Genomic DNA, 12406 nt, shown 5'->3' with positions numbered 1-12406 from the left:
AACTGCCTTAAGCAGTTATTGCAAAATAAATTATGGAGTAACAGCAGGGGGGTTAGGCAGTTTTTAGTAGGTTTTCAGGAAGGGAGAGACGAGGCTGTCAAATTGACATAGAGGGTTTCAGGGACAAAGCTTTGATTTACACAGAGGGTTTCAGGGACAAAGCTTTGATTTACACATTGAATTTCATCCAAATTTTTGACAAGTCATTGTTACTTCCATCAATATTGATATTGTATCATGCTTAATTATATGCATTTGCTTATTCTGATCATTGTGTGTTGTGTGATTATTTCTTCCATGCAGGTACATGATTCCTATTTGTTGTGAGAGTGAAATGATGGGCAGCAGCACCAACTGAGGTGAGTGTATATTTCCTTTTTTTTGTCTTTATCTTTGTTAGTTTGTTATATATTTTTTATTTTATATGTTTGAGTTATAAATGTGTAAAAAATAGAAATAGAAAGGTTTGCTATCATTCTTTGAATGCCATCATCTACCTTTAATGATTCACATCTAAATTGGTCCCTGTTTAATTAAATTAATTAGTTATTGCTTTAATTTGACTGGATAAAAGTATGATATGTTTTTTTTTTGGAAGGAAAATTATATATATGTATTAATATAGTCAAAAACAGTACAAGAGCTACTAGAAAAAGATGTTACAAAGCACCTCTGGTGCTGCCCTCCAAAAACCCACCACAGGAAAATGATCCACTGGAGAAGCTGGGAGAGTTCCCTGAGCTTGTACCTATGTCATCGACTCCCACCACAGGCCTACTATCCTCTTACAGTTAAAAAATAGATGGCTCACCTCCTCCTGTTCTAGGCCACAGAGGGGACAAACAGTGTCCTGGATGATCACATTTCCTCTTATGAGATTAGCTCTAGTAGGGAGCCTGTCTTTAAGAAGCCTCCAAGTGAAAACTGCAGCTTTTGGGGGAATTTTCAATTTCCATAGTAATGTTGAGGATCTCAGTTCAGAGGCTGGAGTAGAGGGGGTTATCATTAATTTGTAGGCTGACTTTGTGGAATAAACACCACTAGGATCAGCTTTCTAAGTCATGATGTCCTTAACATGCCTCTGAATATGTATAGAGCTGATTTCTTCCATAAAATTGACAGCTAGATCACTTTCATGATCAAACAGATTCCTCCTCCATTTCAAGTCCCATCTCCAGTTATCTTGAGAGAAATTTCCCATCATTGAAATAAGGTCGGGTTGCTGTCTATTAATGAGAAACAATTGATTGTATTTCTGTTGAAGAGTAGGACCTTCCCCTAACCACTTATCTTTCCAAAAGCTGACTTTATCCCCACATCCAACCTTCCAGCTCATGCATTGTTGAAAAATGCTTTGATCAGACTGGTGATAAAGCTTTCTTAGGTCCCTCCACCAGTATGAATGCCCCCCTTGAACACGAGTTGACTGAAAATCAGACCAGCCTCCATACTTGGAATTGATAATCTTGGCCCAAGGTTGTTGCAGATCAGAAGCTAAGGCCCATATCCACTTTCCTAGCAAAGCTATATTAAATTTAGAGATATCTTTAATCCCTAGACCCCCCTCAGACTTGGGCAGGCATACAGTCTCCCATTTTACCCAAGAAATTTTCCTATGGTCTTGGTCCCCCCCATAGAAAGTTCCTTTGCAAGGCTACTAGTTTATTTACTACCCTTTGTGGAATCTTGAAGAAGGAGTACAACATTGAGAACAGAATTGATTAGAGTTATCTTTCCTCCCATTGATATGTTTTTCTGGGCCCACTTAGATAGTTTAGACTCACATTTTTTGATTAAAGGCTCCCACACAACACTGCTGGAAGGTTTAGCCCCAATTGGAATACCCAAGTAGGTGAATGGGGTTTCCAATTGTCTACAATTCAAGGTTTTAGCTACTTCATTGGTCCAAGTAACAACACCCCCTATAACACCAAACTGACTCTTAGCATAGTTAATCTTCAAGCCCGAGACCATTTCATAACCTCTTAGCATGGCCTTCAACACCAAGACATTGTCCCATGTAGCCTCACCCACAAAAACAGTATCATCTGCATACTGCAGAATGTTTGTGGGTTCATTTTTCATTCCAACCCTGTAGCTACTATAAAAATTCTTCCGGACTGCTTCCCTTATTAGGCCTGTGATGCCTTCCCCAACTATGTTAAAGAGTCAATGTATGATATGTATTCTTAAAAAATTGTCCATGAGCTATTTGATAGAATGACTGAAAAAGGCTTTAAATACACTCTCAGTATAATGTCTTTTGAGAGTCAATGTATCACCATGAAGTGAGAGTCATATTGTTGATAAAAGACTTTAAATACACTGTGGCTAATTTCTGTATGGTTTTTTTAGGGCTATCATTTACTACTGCTAATTGGCGTTGCTGTGGAAGCGCTTTGATTATATCTTTGAAGCCTCAAAGTCAGGTATTTATATCTTTGATTCGAAAACTAATTTGAAATTGTTGTTGTATGCATTACTGGTATATTTGTAACTTATGCTATGGCTGTCTACATGACCTTTCTTTCATTGGACTAATATGTTCATGCCTCTCTACATGACCTTTCTTTCATTGGATTGATATCTTTGAAGTATTTACTGTGATTTAAACTCTCAGAACTTTTTCATTGTTAGTGTTGAATGTTTTTGTAATTTTATCTGCTGCCCTTCTCTATATATATGTTGTGACTACCACTGCCCTTCTCTCTCTCTTGTATTATCTTTTTTTTTTATCAGCAAAATTATAATTTGCATTAATAACTGTGAGTACCAGAGGTACTAAATATACAAGGTAGAAACCAGCAGACTAGCAGAACCATAGGTCCTACGAATCACGTGCCAATCTAAATAGAATACAATAACCATGCACTGCTACCTTAATCAAAAAATGTTGTTGATAAATAGAATTATGGTACACTTTGTTGATAAAACTAAATTAATGAGAGTGATTCTGCTCCCCATAGATAGACTTCTTTGTTTCCATTTTGCAAGCTTGGCTTCAAACTTCCTTATAATAGGCTGCCAAACACTCCAGCTCTTAGAAGACACCCCTACCTTGCAAGTATTTTGTTAAATAATGTGATTGAAGTAAATTTTTTATTAGATTTAATTAAATAAATGTTTAGTATTTTGTTCTTTCCTATTAGTATGTTGATAGCTAACTGGAATAAAAGAAAAGCTAAGGTCGGACCAGTTGATAGCTAACTGGAATAAAAGAAAAGCTAAATTGCAGGGAATAATTCTGATATCTTTTTATTTCATCATTACCCCTTTTTATAGCCATTTCATACAAGATATTTTGCTAAGTTGTTATAACAGAATTTTGAAATTGCATAACCACACAGGTATCAAGTAAAACGTGGAAAAAGCTTTAAGCGCAAAGTAGAAGGAATTCTAGAATCTGCTATCGGGCTTGTAGCTCCCCTGGTCCTTATACGAAGTCACTAAGGTACTTGGGCCTGTGTGTGTTGCGTTTTGGTCTGTTATTGCCTCTGCTATTTGTAGTCATGATTTCCTCTTGGTTGGAATTATTGTCTGATGTTGTAATCTGTGTGATATCTGGTACTGCTGTTAGTATGTTGCTATCATCTACATGGTTTTTTTTTATCGGCAAACATATATAAATATTTCATTATGTAAATAGTGATGAAGTACCAGAGGTACTTTGTACATAGATAAGATCCCATAGATATGGTTCCTTAGAAAAAAACTAATACAGTTTAATTAGGAACCATATTATGGCTAATACATCTGCTAAAGCCCCAATAAAAATCTACCCTCTAGTGATACAAAAAGCCTTGTTCGTGTAGCATTCGATCTGCTATGATGCATGAAGTGGTCTTTCGGTTCTTTTGGGAAAACACCCACTGATTTGACCCATGAGACTGTCTCCCACCACAAGGGAAGTACCTTGCTGCAGTTGAAGAAAAGGTGCGCTGCATCTTCATCCAAATTGTTCCAGAACGGGCACAATGGATCAGCTATCTGCACTTGTCTTCCTCTTAAATTCATGTTCGTTGGTAAACAGTCTTTGATGAGCCTCCATGTAAATACCTTTGCCTTAGGTGGTGTTTTAAGTCTCCACAGAAGCGAGAAACTCCCATCCTCTGATTCCCCCCTTATTTCCCCCAGCAGAAACTTATATGCAGTTCTGGTCGAATAGATTCCACTCGAGTCTTGCTTCCAAACCCATCAGTCTGCTCCTTGTTGCTGTACTGCTAGCCCTACTGTTTCCTCTAGGAATTCAACAGCCATTGTTCGTGTAGCATTCGATCTGCTATGATGCATGAAGTGGTCTTTCGGTTCTTTTGGGAAAGCACCCACTGATTTGACCCATGAGACTGTCTCCCACCACAAGGGAAGTACCTTACTGCAGTTGAAGAAAAGGTGCGCTGCATCTTCATCCAAATTGTTCCAGAACGGGCACAATGGATCAGCTATCTCCACTTGTCTTCCTCTTAAATTCATGTTCGTTGGTAAACGGTCTTTGATGAGCCTCCATGTAAATACCTTTGCCTTAGGTGGTATTTTAAGTCTCCACAGAAGCGAGATACTCCCATCCTCTGATTCCCCCCTTATTTCCCCCAGCAGAAACTTATATGCAGTTCTGGTCGAATAGATTCCACTCGAGTCTTGCTTCCAAACCCATCAGTCTGTTCCTTGTTGCTGTACTGCTAGCCCTACTGTTTCCTCTAGGAATTCAGCAGCCATTGTAGATTCATTATCAAATAAGTTTCCCCTCCATTTAAAGTTCCATTCCCATCGTTCCTCCTTATGACTTCCCAAGAGGCTGATAGGTTGCTGTTGTTGGTTAGAGATTTGATACAGCGTAGGGAAAATAATGTCGTATTGGAGAAAATAATGTTGTTCCTATGCTTCCAAATCGAGTAAGTAAGAGCAAACCACCACCACTGCCATCTTTTTCCCTGCAACCCTGCAGAAGCTCCACAAATATGCTGAATAAACTGCAAGTGACAATATTAGAAACACTATTAATAATTATAGCAATCATTGTTACTGCTCAATATTTTGGTCTACTTTGATGATATTATTTTTACAGGGAACTCTCCTATTTTAATTCAACAATTGATCACTCAATTGAAATCAGTCTTGGCCCTAAAACAGCTTGACCATCTTGATTACTTTTTAGGCATTGAAGTAAAGCATCTTTCTGATGGTTCTCTACTTGTCACTTAGAGCCAATATATTTACAATCTTCTTGCTAAATCCAATACGACTAATTCTAATGGCATCTCATCTCCCATGATTGGAGACAAAAAAAAACTCCCAAGACAGGGTGCATAATATGTTTCTGATCCTACTCTGTATTGTTCAGCTATCAGCACCTTAGAATATTCAACCATCTTTCTGATGGTTTTGTTGTTTGTCTCCCCCCCCCCCCCCCTTTCCAATTCTATTATGCCTCCCTCAGTTAGTCACATTCTTTGCCTTGCCTTGCTTACTAGTCCTATCCAGGCATTGGGGCTAAATAATAATAAAGATCAATCTAGGAGGAAAACTAAAACTGCAGAGAAAGGCTTACCCAAATGGTGAAGGGAAGTCGAAGTAATTTCTTTTCTTCTACATCAAAATTATCCACTTCTTTTCTTGAATGGATAATTTGCAATCATGTAAAAGGTACAATACATAGTGTAGGGGTTTCACAAATCCGTATGGGTAATTACAGAAATAAGACAAGAAAAAAATAGCAGAAAAATTAAGAAATCCTAATCTAATAAAAACAAGAAATGATAATTAAGAAATCCTAATTAGCAGATAATTAAGAAATCCTAATTACAGAAATAAGACACACACACACAGCCACACACACACACACACACACACACAGCCACAGACCCACAGACCCACACACACACACACAGCCACACACACAGGCACACACCCACAGACACATACACATACATAACCACACACACAGACACATACACATACATAACCACACACACAGCCACAGACACACACATAACCACACACACATACACACACACACACACACACAGACCCCCACACACACACACAGCCACAGACCCACACACACACACCCACCCACAGACCCACACACAGCCACACACACACACACACCCACAGACACATATACATACATAACCACACACACACACACACACACATAGCCACAGACACATACACATACATAACCACACACACACACACACACAAAACCACAAACAGACACACACACACACACACAGCTCCAACCACACACACACACACACACACACACACACACACACACACACACACACACACACACACACACACACAGACATATACCCAACGACAATAATAAAGCATAAGCACCCTTCAAACCCAACATTTTAAAGTAGATACATAAACAACTGTTGATGTCTATATTTGCCTGTAATTGAATTTTACCTTTTGTATGTTCTTGTATGTGATCGGTGTAATTTGCTATATAAACAACTGTTGTTCATGCTGAGTGAACCTTAGATTCCCGTTTGAGACTGAATGCAATGACTCTTGCGGACAGTTTGCATTAGTCATTGTATTTAGTCTTGAATTGTCCGTTTGGACAGTTTGGGGAGACTGGTATTTTTATGTTAGATTCATTCGTGAAGGTTATTATTATTTTCATTAATTTGATTAAATTTCGGTTCAATGCATTTCAAGTTGTTCTTCGAGTGCATACTTGATTATCGGGAAATTCATTTGACCGATGTCATGTCATGTACTTGGAGACCAATGCGAAATGCTGCCAAAATTTAGTCAAATTTTTGTAAATAATGGTAACCTTGATGATTGAAGCTAACATAAAAGACAGTTTTCCTAAATGGGATAAGGCCACACCTATAAATAAAAAGTGAGATTTTCATGCATGGAATTGCTTAGATGGATCGAAGTTGGATGAATGAAAGTCGCATGAGCCCAGAATATGAGGATGGCATCGAACAGTTCTTGCAATTTGCTTCAGAAAGAGGTCGACCGAATGAAGAAGGAAAATATTATTGTCCTTGCATCAACTGTTTGAATGGAAGACGACAATTACTCGATGACATACGGGACCATCTATTGTGTGATGGGATTAAGAAGAATAACACAACGTGGATATGGCATGGTGAAGTGACAGACATGCAGAGTGGGTCCCAATCTGAACCGTTTGATGTAGAAATGGGAGATCGGTTAGAGGACATGATTCGTGACCTTGGACAAGAGTCTTTCCAACAAGCACACGCCCCTGTGTATGAAGGATTGCAGAGTGATTCTAAGAAGCCTTTGTATACAGGCTGCAAGAATTCCTTAACCCTGTTGTCTGCTGTGTTAAGTCTGGTTAATGTGAAGGCCAGGTATGGGTGGAGTGACAAAAGTTTCACCTCACTGCTTGAGGTAGTGCACAATCTGCTTCCAGAGGACAACACATTGCCTAAAAGTTACTATAAGGCGAAAAAGATATTGTGTCCGATGGGTATGGAGTATCAGAAGATTCATGCTTGCCCCAATGATTGCATACTGTGCAGGCATGAATTCCAAGAAATGTCCAAATGCCCTATCTGTGGGACTTCACGGTACAAAGTGAAGGATGAAGAGGAAAGCAATTCTAATGAAAACTCCAACAAGGGCCCCCAGCGAAGGTTTTGTGGTATCTTCCAATCATTCCAAGGTTTAAGCGTCTGTTTGCTAACGAGGACGACGCAAAAAACCTTACATGGCATGCAAATGGAAGGATTTCTGATGGAATGGTCTGTCATCCGGCTGATTGCTCCCAGTGGAAGAAGATTGATGGTTTGTATCCGGATTTCGGGAATGAGCCAAGAAATCTTAGACTTGGACTAGCCAGTGATGGAATGAATCCATATGGCACCTTAAGCACTCAACGCAGTTCATGGTCAGTTCTGCTAGTAATTTACAATTTGCCTCCTTGGTTGTGCATGAAGCGAAAATACATGATGTTATCTATGATGATATCGGGCCCAAGATAGCCAGGAAATGACATTGATGTTTATCTAAGTCCGTTGGTTGAAGATCTGAGAAAGTTGTAGGACGAGGGGGTTGTAGTGTTTGATGCATTTCGCAAGGAGACGTTTGAAATGCGTGCAATGCTTTTTTGTACCATTAATGACTTTCCAGCATATGGGAATCTCAGCGGTTACAGTGTTAAGGGTCATCATGCATGCCCCATCTGTGAAGAAAATACAAGTTACATACAACTTAAACATGGGAGAAAAACAGTCTACAGTAGGCATCGCCGCTTTCTAACACCCAATCATCCTTACAGACGACTGACAAAAGCTTTTAATGGAAGTCAAGAGCATGATATTGCGCCGATACCGTTGACTGGTGAGCAGGTATATCACCGGGTTGAACACCAGAATACTGTATTTGGGAAGACCCAAAAGAAGGATAAAAGTCAGAGTTGCATATGGAAGAAGAAGTCCATTTTCTTTGATCTTCCGTACTGGTGTGATCTTGACGTTAGACATTGTATTGATGTTATGCATGTGGAGAAAAATGTTTGTGATAGTGTGATTGGGACGCTCCTTAACATTCAAGGCAAGACGAAGGATGGCTTGAATACCCGTCAAGATCTAGTTGATATGGGTATACGATCACAGTTGCATCCAAGGTCTGATGGGAAGAAAATTTACTTGCCCCCAGCCTGCCATACTTTGTCCAAGAAGGAGAAGATAAGTTTTTGTCAGTGTCTTCGTCGGGTGAAGGTTCCACAAGGATACTCTTCAAATATTAAGAGCCTTGTGCAGTTGAAGAAGCTTAAGCTTGTAGGGTTAAAGTCTCACGATTGTCATGTGCTCATGCAACAATTGTTAGTCGTGGCTATACGAGACATCTTGCCAAACAAAGTCAGGTTAACAATAACTCGCTTGTGCTTTTTCTTCCATTCTATATGTAGCAAAGTCATTGATCCAGTCATGTTTGATGAGTTGGAAAATGAGGCCGCAATTATACTGTGCCAGTTGGAGATGTATTTTCCCCCTGCTTTCTTTGACATCATGATTCACTTGATTGTGCACCTGGTCAGAGAAATCAAATGTTGTGGTCCTGTTTATCTACGGTGGATGTACCCGGTTGAGCGATACATGAAGATCTTAAAAGGGTATAGAAAGAATCTATATCGTCTAGAAGCATTTATTGTTGAGAGGTACATTGCAGAAGAAGCCATTGAATTTTGTTCAGAATACTTAGAGAAGGCTAAACCTGTTGGGCTTCCTAAGTCTCGGTATGATGACAGAGTGGGTGGTAAGGGTTCAAGAGGACTGCAGGTGATCACTCCAAGTGTAGAAGATTTGTTACAAGCTCACTTGTATGTCTTGAACAACAGTAATGAAGTTTTGCCATACATAGTTAAGCATGAAGCTTTAGTCAAACAGAATAATTCGAAAATGTCAAAGAATTGGGTGTTGAAAAAGCATAACAAGACTTTCTGTGATTGGCTTAAAGATACAATCTTTGCAGATGAGAATGCTTCAGAAACATTAAGAAAGCTAGCAGATGGGCCTAAAAGAAATGTTATAACCCGGCAAGGATACGACATAAACAGGTATTCATTTTACACAAAAGCACAAGATGACAAAAGTACAATGCAGAACAGCGGGGTCACCCTAAGGGCTGAATCTCAACACTTTGCAAGTGTCAATGACGCCAATCCCTGTGTAGCTTCCATCCCTTACTTTGGGTTCATTGATGAAATTTGGGAGCTTAATTATGTGAAATTTACAGTATGTGTTTTCAAATGTAAATGGGTTGATAGCAACACCGGTGTGCGCACCGATGATATAGGATTTACCCTGGTAGATCTAAAGAAACTTGGTTACCACAATAACCCTTTCATCATGGCAGAATAAGCTAGACAAGTATTTTACGTGCAAGACCCTTGTGATGAAAGGTGGTGCGTGGTTCTGCAGGGCAAAACAGTTGGTGTTAATGTAGAAGATGATGATTCATACATGGACACCTATGTTAGTCCTTTGACCGCTCAAATCACTGGTAACATTGTCGAAGAAGAAGAAGCTGACGACGTTCATGCTAATCGAAATGATCATGATGAAGGAGAATTGATTAACATCGTCTAATATAATTTTCTGCAAAGACAGATGTCACCAAACCTAGTAAGTGACAGCTACATTTTTCTCTGATTGAGGCATCAGTTTTTTGTTTCAATTTTCCTCCTTAGGACTTCATGCAGCTGATGTTTGTCGCCAGTTTCATCATCCACCACCATTTTCTTCTCTGGCTTCTCACGTTCATTGTTGTTAAACCCATATTTATGCTCTCTTCCCTTCATGTCTTGTTTTATCACAACTTTAGCTGAATCTCCCATCTTCAGCATAGTTGAATCTCCTGTCTCATTCTCCAATGCAACACTTTGATGGCCTGTATCTGTTTTCTTCGTATGTTCTAGTGCTTCAACTTCAGAATGCATAAAGCAATCAGAATTTTCTAGTGATCACCAAAGGCTTCTGCATCATCATTGACACTCTCCACCCTTTTTGGTTTATGCTTCTGTGTTTTCTTCCGTGCCTCCTCGTTATAAATCTCAGGTTTTTTCGAGGTTGCACTAGAATGATCACCACCAATCTGTACTTCTTCCTCGTCTATCAGGTCAATATCTTTCCTTTCAACTTTTGTTTTGTAAATTACAGTGTAGTTTACAAAAACAAAGGTGAAATGAAAGATATTGAGCTGGTAGAGGAGGAACAGGCACGGATTGGTGCTAATCCTTCTTGTGGGACCTCCAATAAATCTGAGAATTATAAGGAGGAAGCACGGAAGAAAACATAGAAGCATAAACCAAAGAGGGTGGAGAGTGTCAACACTGATGGAGAAGCCTTTGGTGATGACTGGAAAATTATGATTGCTCTATGCATTGTGAAGCTGAAGCAGTAGAACATACGAAGAAAAGAGATACAGGCCATCAAAGTATGTCATTAGAGAATAAGACAGGAGATTCAACTATGCTGAACATGGGAGATTCAGCTAAAGTTGTGATAAAACAAGACATGAAGGGAAGAAGGCATAAATATGGGTTTAACAACAACAAACGTGAGAAGGCACAGAAGAAAAGGGTGGTGGATGATGAAACTGCCGACAAACATCAGTTGGATGAAGTCCTATGAAAATCCTCCTCATTCTCAAAGAGGGGAACGAGCAACAATTTGAAGGTTGTACATTCAAGAACTAAAGAATTCAAAATAGCTAGTAATAAGAGGGATTTGTTTTTGGGATTTTCTGAGCACCAAGAGCGGCTACGCAAGAAGCTTGCACTTGAGGAGGGAAGGATATTTGCAGGTAATGAACAACTTTCTTAACTATTTGTCCTTAAGATTTTACTGTTTCTTTTTGCTATATGTAATATAAATGGTATAAGGGTATCGCGTAAAAACATGGTCTATATTTACTTCTAAGATTGTTAGGGGTAAAAATGACCATGTCCATAAGCTATAGCCTTATATTATTTATATTTACATATAAGAAAAAAAACAGTAAAATCTGAAGGACAAATAGTTAAGAAAATTGTTCATTAGCTGCAAATATCCTTCCCTCCTCAAGTGCAAGCTTCTTGTGTAGCCGCTCTTAGTGCTCAGAAAATCCCAAAAACAAATCCCTCTTATTACTAGTTATTTTGAATTCTTTAGTTCCTGAATGTACAACCTTCAAATTGTTGCTCGTTCCCCTCTTTCTTTTCTGCAAAAAAGAAAATCAAATGTTGTGAAAACATGGATGAAGTCCTAAGAAAATCAATATCAAAGAAAACATGGATGAAATCACAATTAAAAAGCACAACTACCTATCTTTCAGAGTCCTTTGGTTAATTTGTCTTGTCTCCTTATGTGGTGGGGTTTTGTTTAATAATATTATACTTTTGCCTTCCAAAAAAAACTTATGACTGATCCTCTTTTCATTAATCCAATTTTGTATGTTACTGTATAAAAGATCATGGGTTCTCCACCTGCCTCCACTACTTTTCCTCCTCCTCCTCCTCCTCCTTCTCCTCCTCGTCCTCCCCCTACTTTGGATGCATCGGCTTCAACGTCTGCCGTGAAGCGGACACGCAAAGCCTCACGTCTACGATCATTGTCCACTAGACCACCTGGTGTTGAGAGACCAGTGGTGCATGTTGATCTTGCTACCGGGAAGGCCGACAGTCCCCATAAAAAGAAATTAAGAACATATTTGGGGATTGTGGCACATGATAAGGTGGACATCACCTACGAGAATTGGAAGGAGGTCCCTACTGCTCAGAAGGACCTGATTTGGGAGGATATTCAGGTATTTCTCTTTTCTTATTTGATTTTGTGTAATTAATAGCCAAAAAATTTCATTATTGTAACAAATAAACTTTGTTTCATGTTGTCAGGCGGAATTTGATAACCCAGAGGCTTCTGACAGT

The 12406-nt window shown here is 39.1% G+C and overlaps 1 long non-coding RNA gene across 1 annotated transcript; it reads left to right on the top strand.

Moving 5' to 3' along the window:
- LOC106797421 (uncharacterized) lies at positions 1–12006 on the top strand. The gene is made up of 3 exons (XR_001386523.2): positions 1–359; positions 2356–2429; positions 11950–12006. It is a non-coding gene; the product is annotated as an uncharacterized lncRNA (long non-coding RNA).
- Positions 12007–12406: the final 400 nt, after the last annotated feature.

This window comes from Glycine max, chromosome 19 (assembly GCF_000004515.6).
Source record: "Glycine max cultivar Williams 82 chromosome 19, Glycine_max_v4.0, whole genome shotgun sequence".
NCBI lineage: Eukaryota > Viridiplantae > Streptophyta > Magnoliopsida > Fabales > Fabaceae > Glycine > Glycine max.
This window is presented reverse-complemented; position numbering and strand designations above follow the sequence as displayed.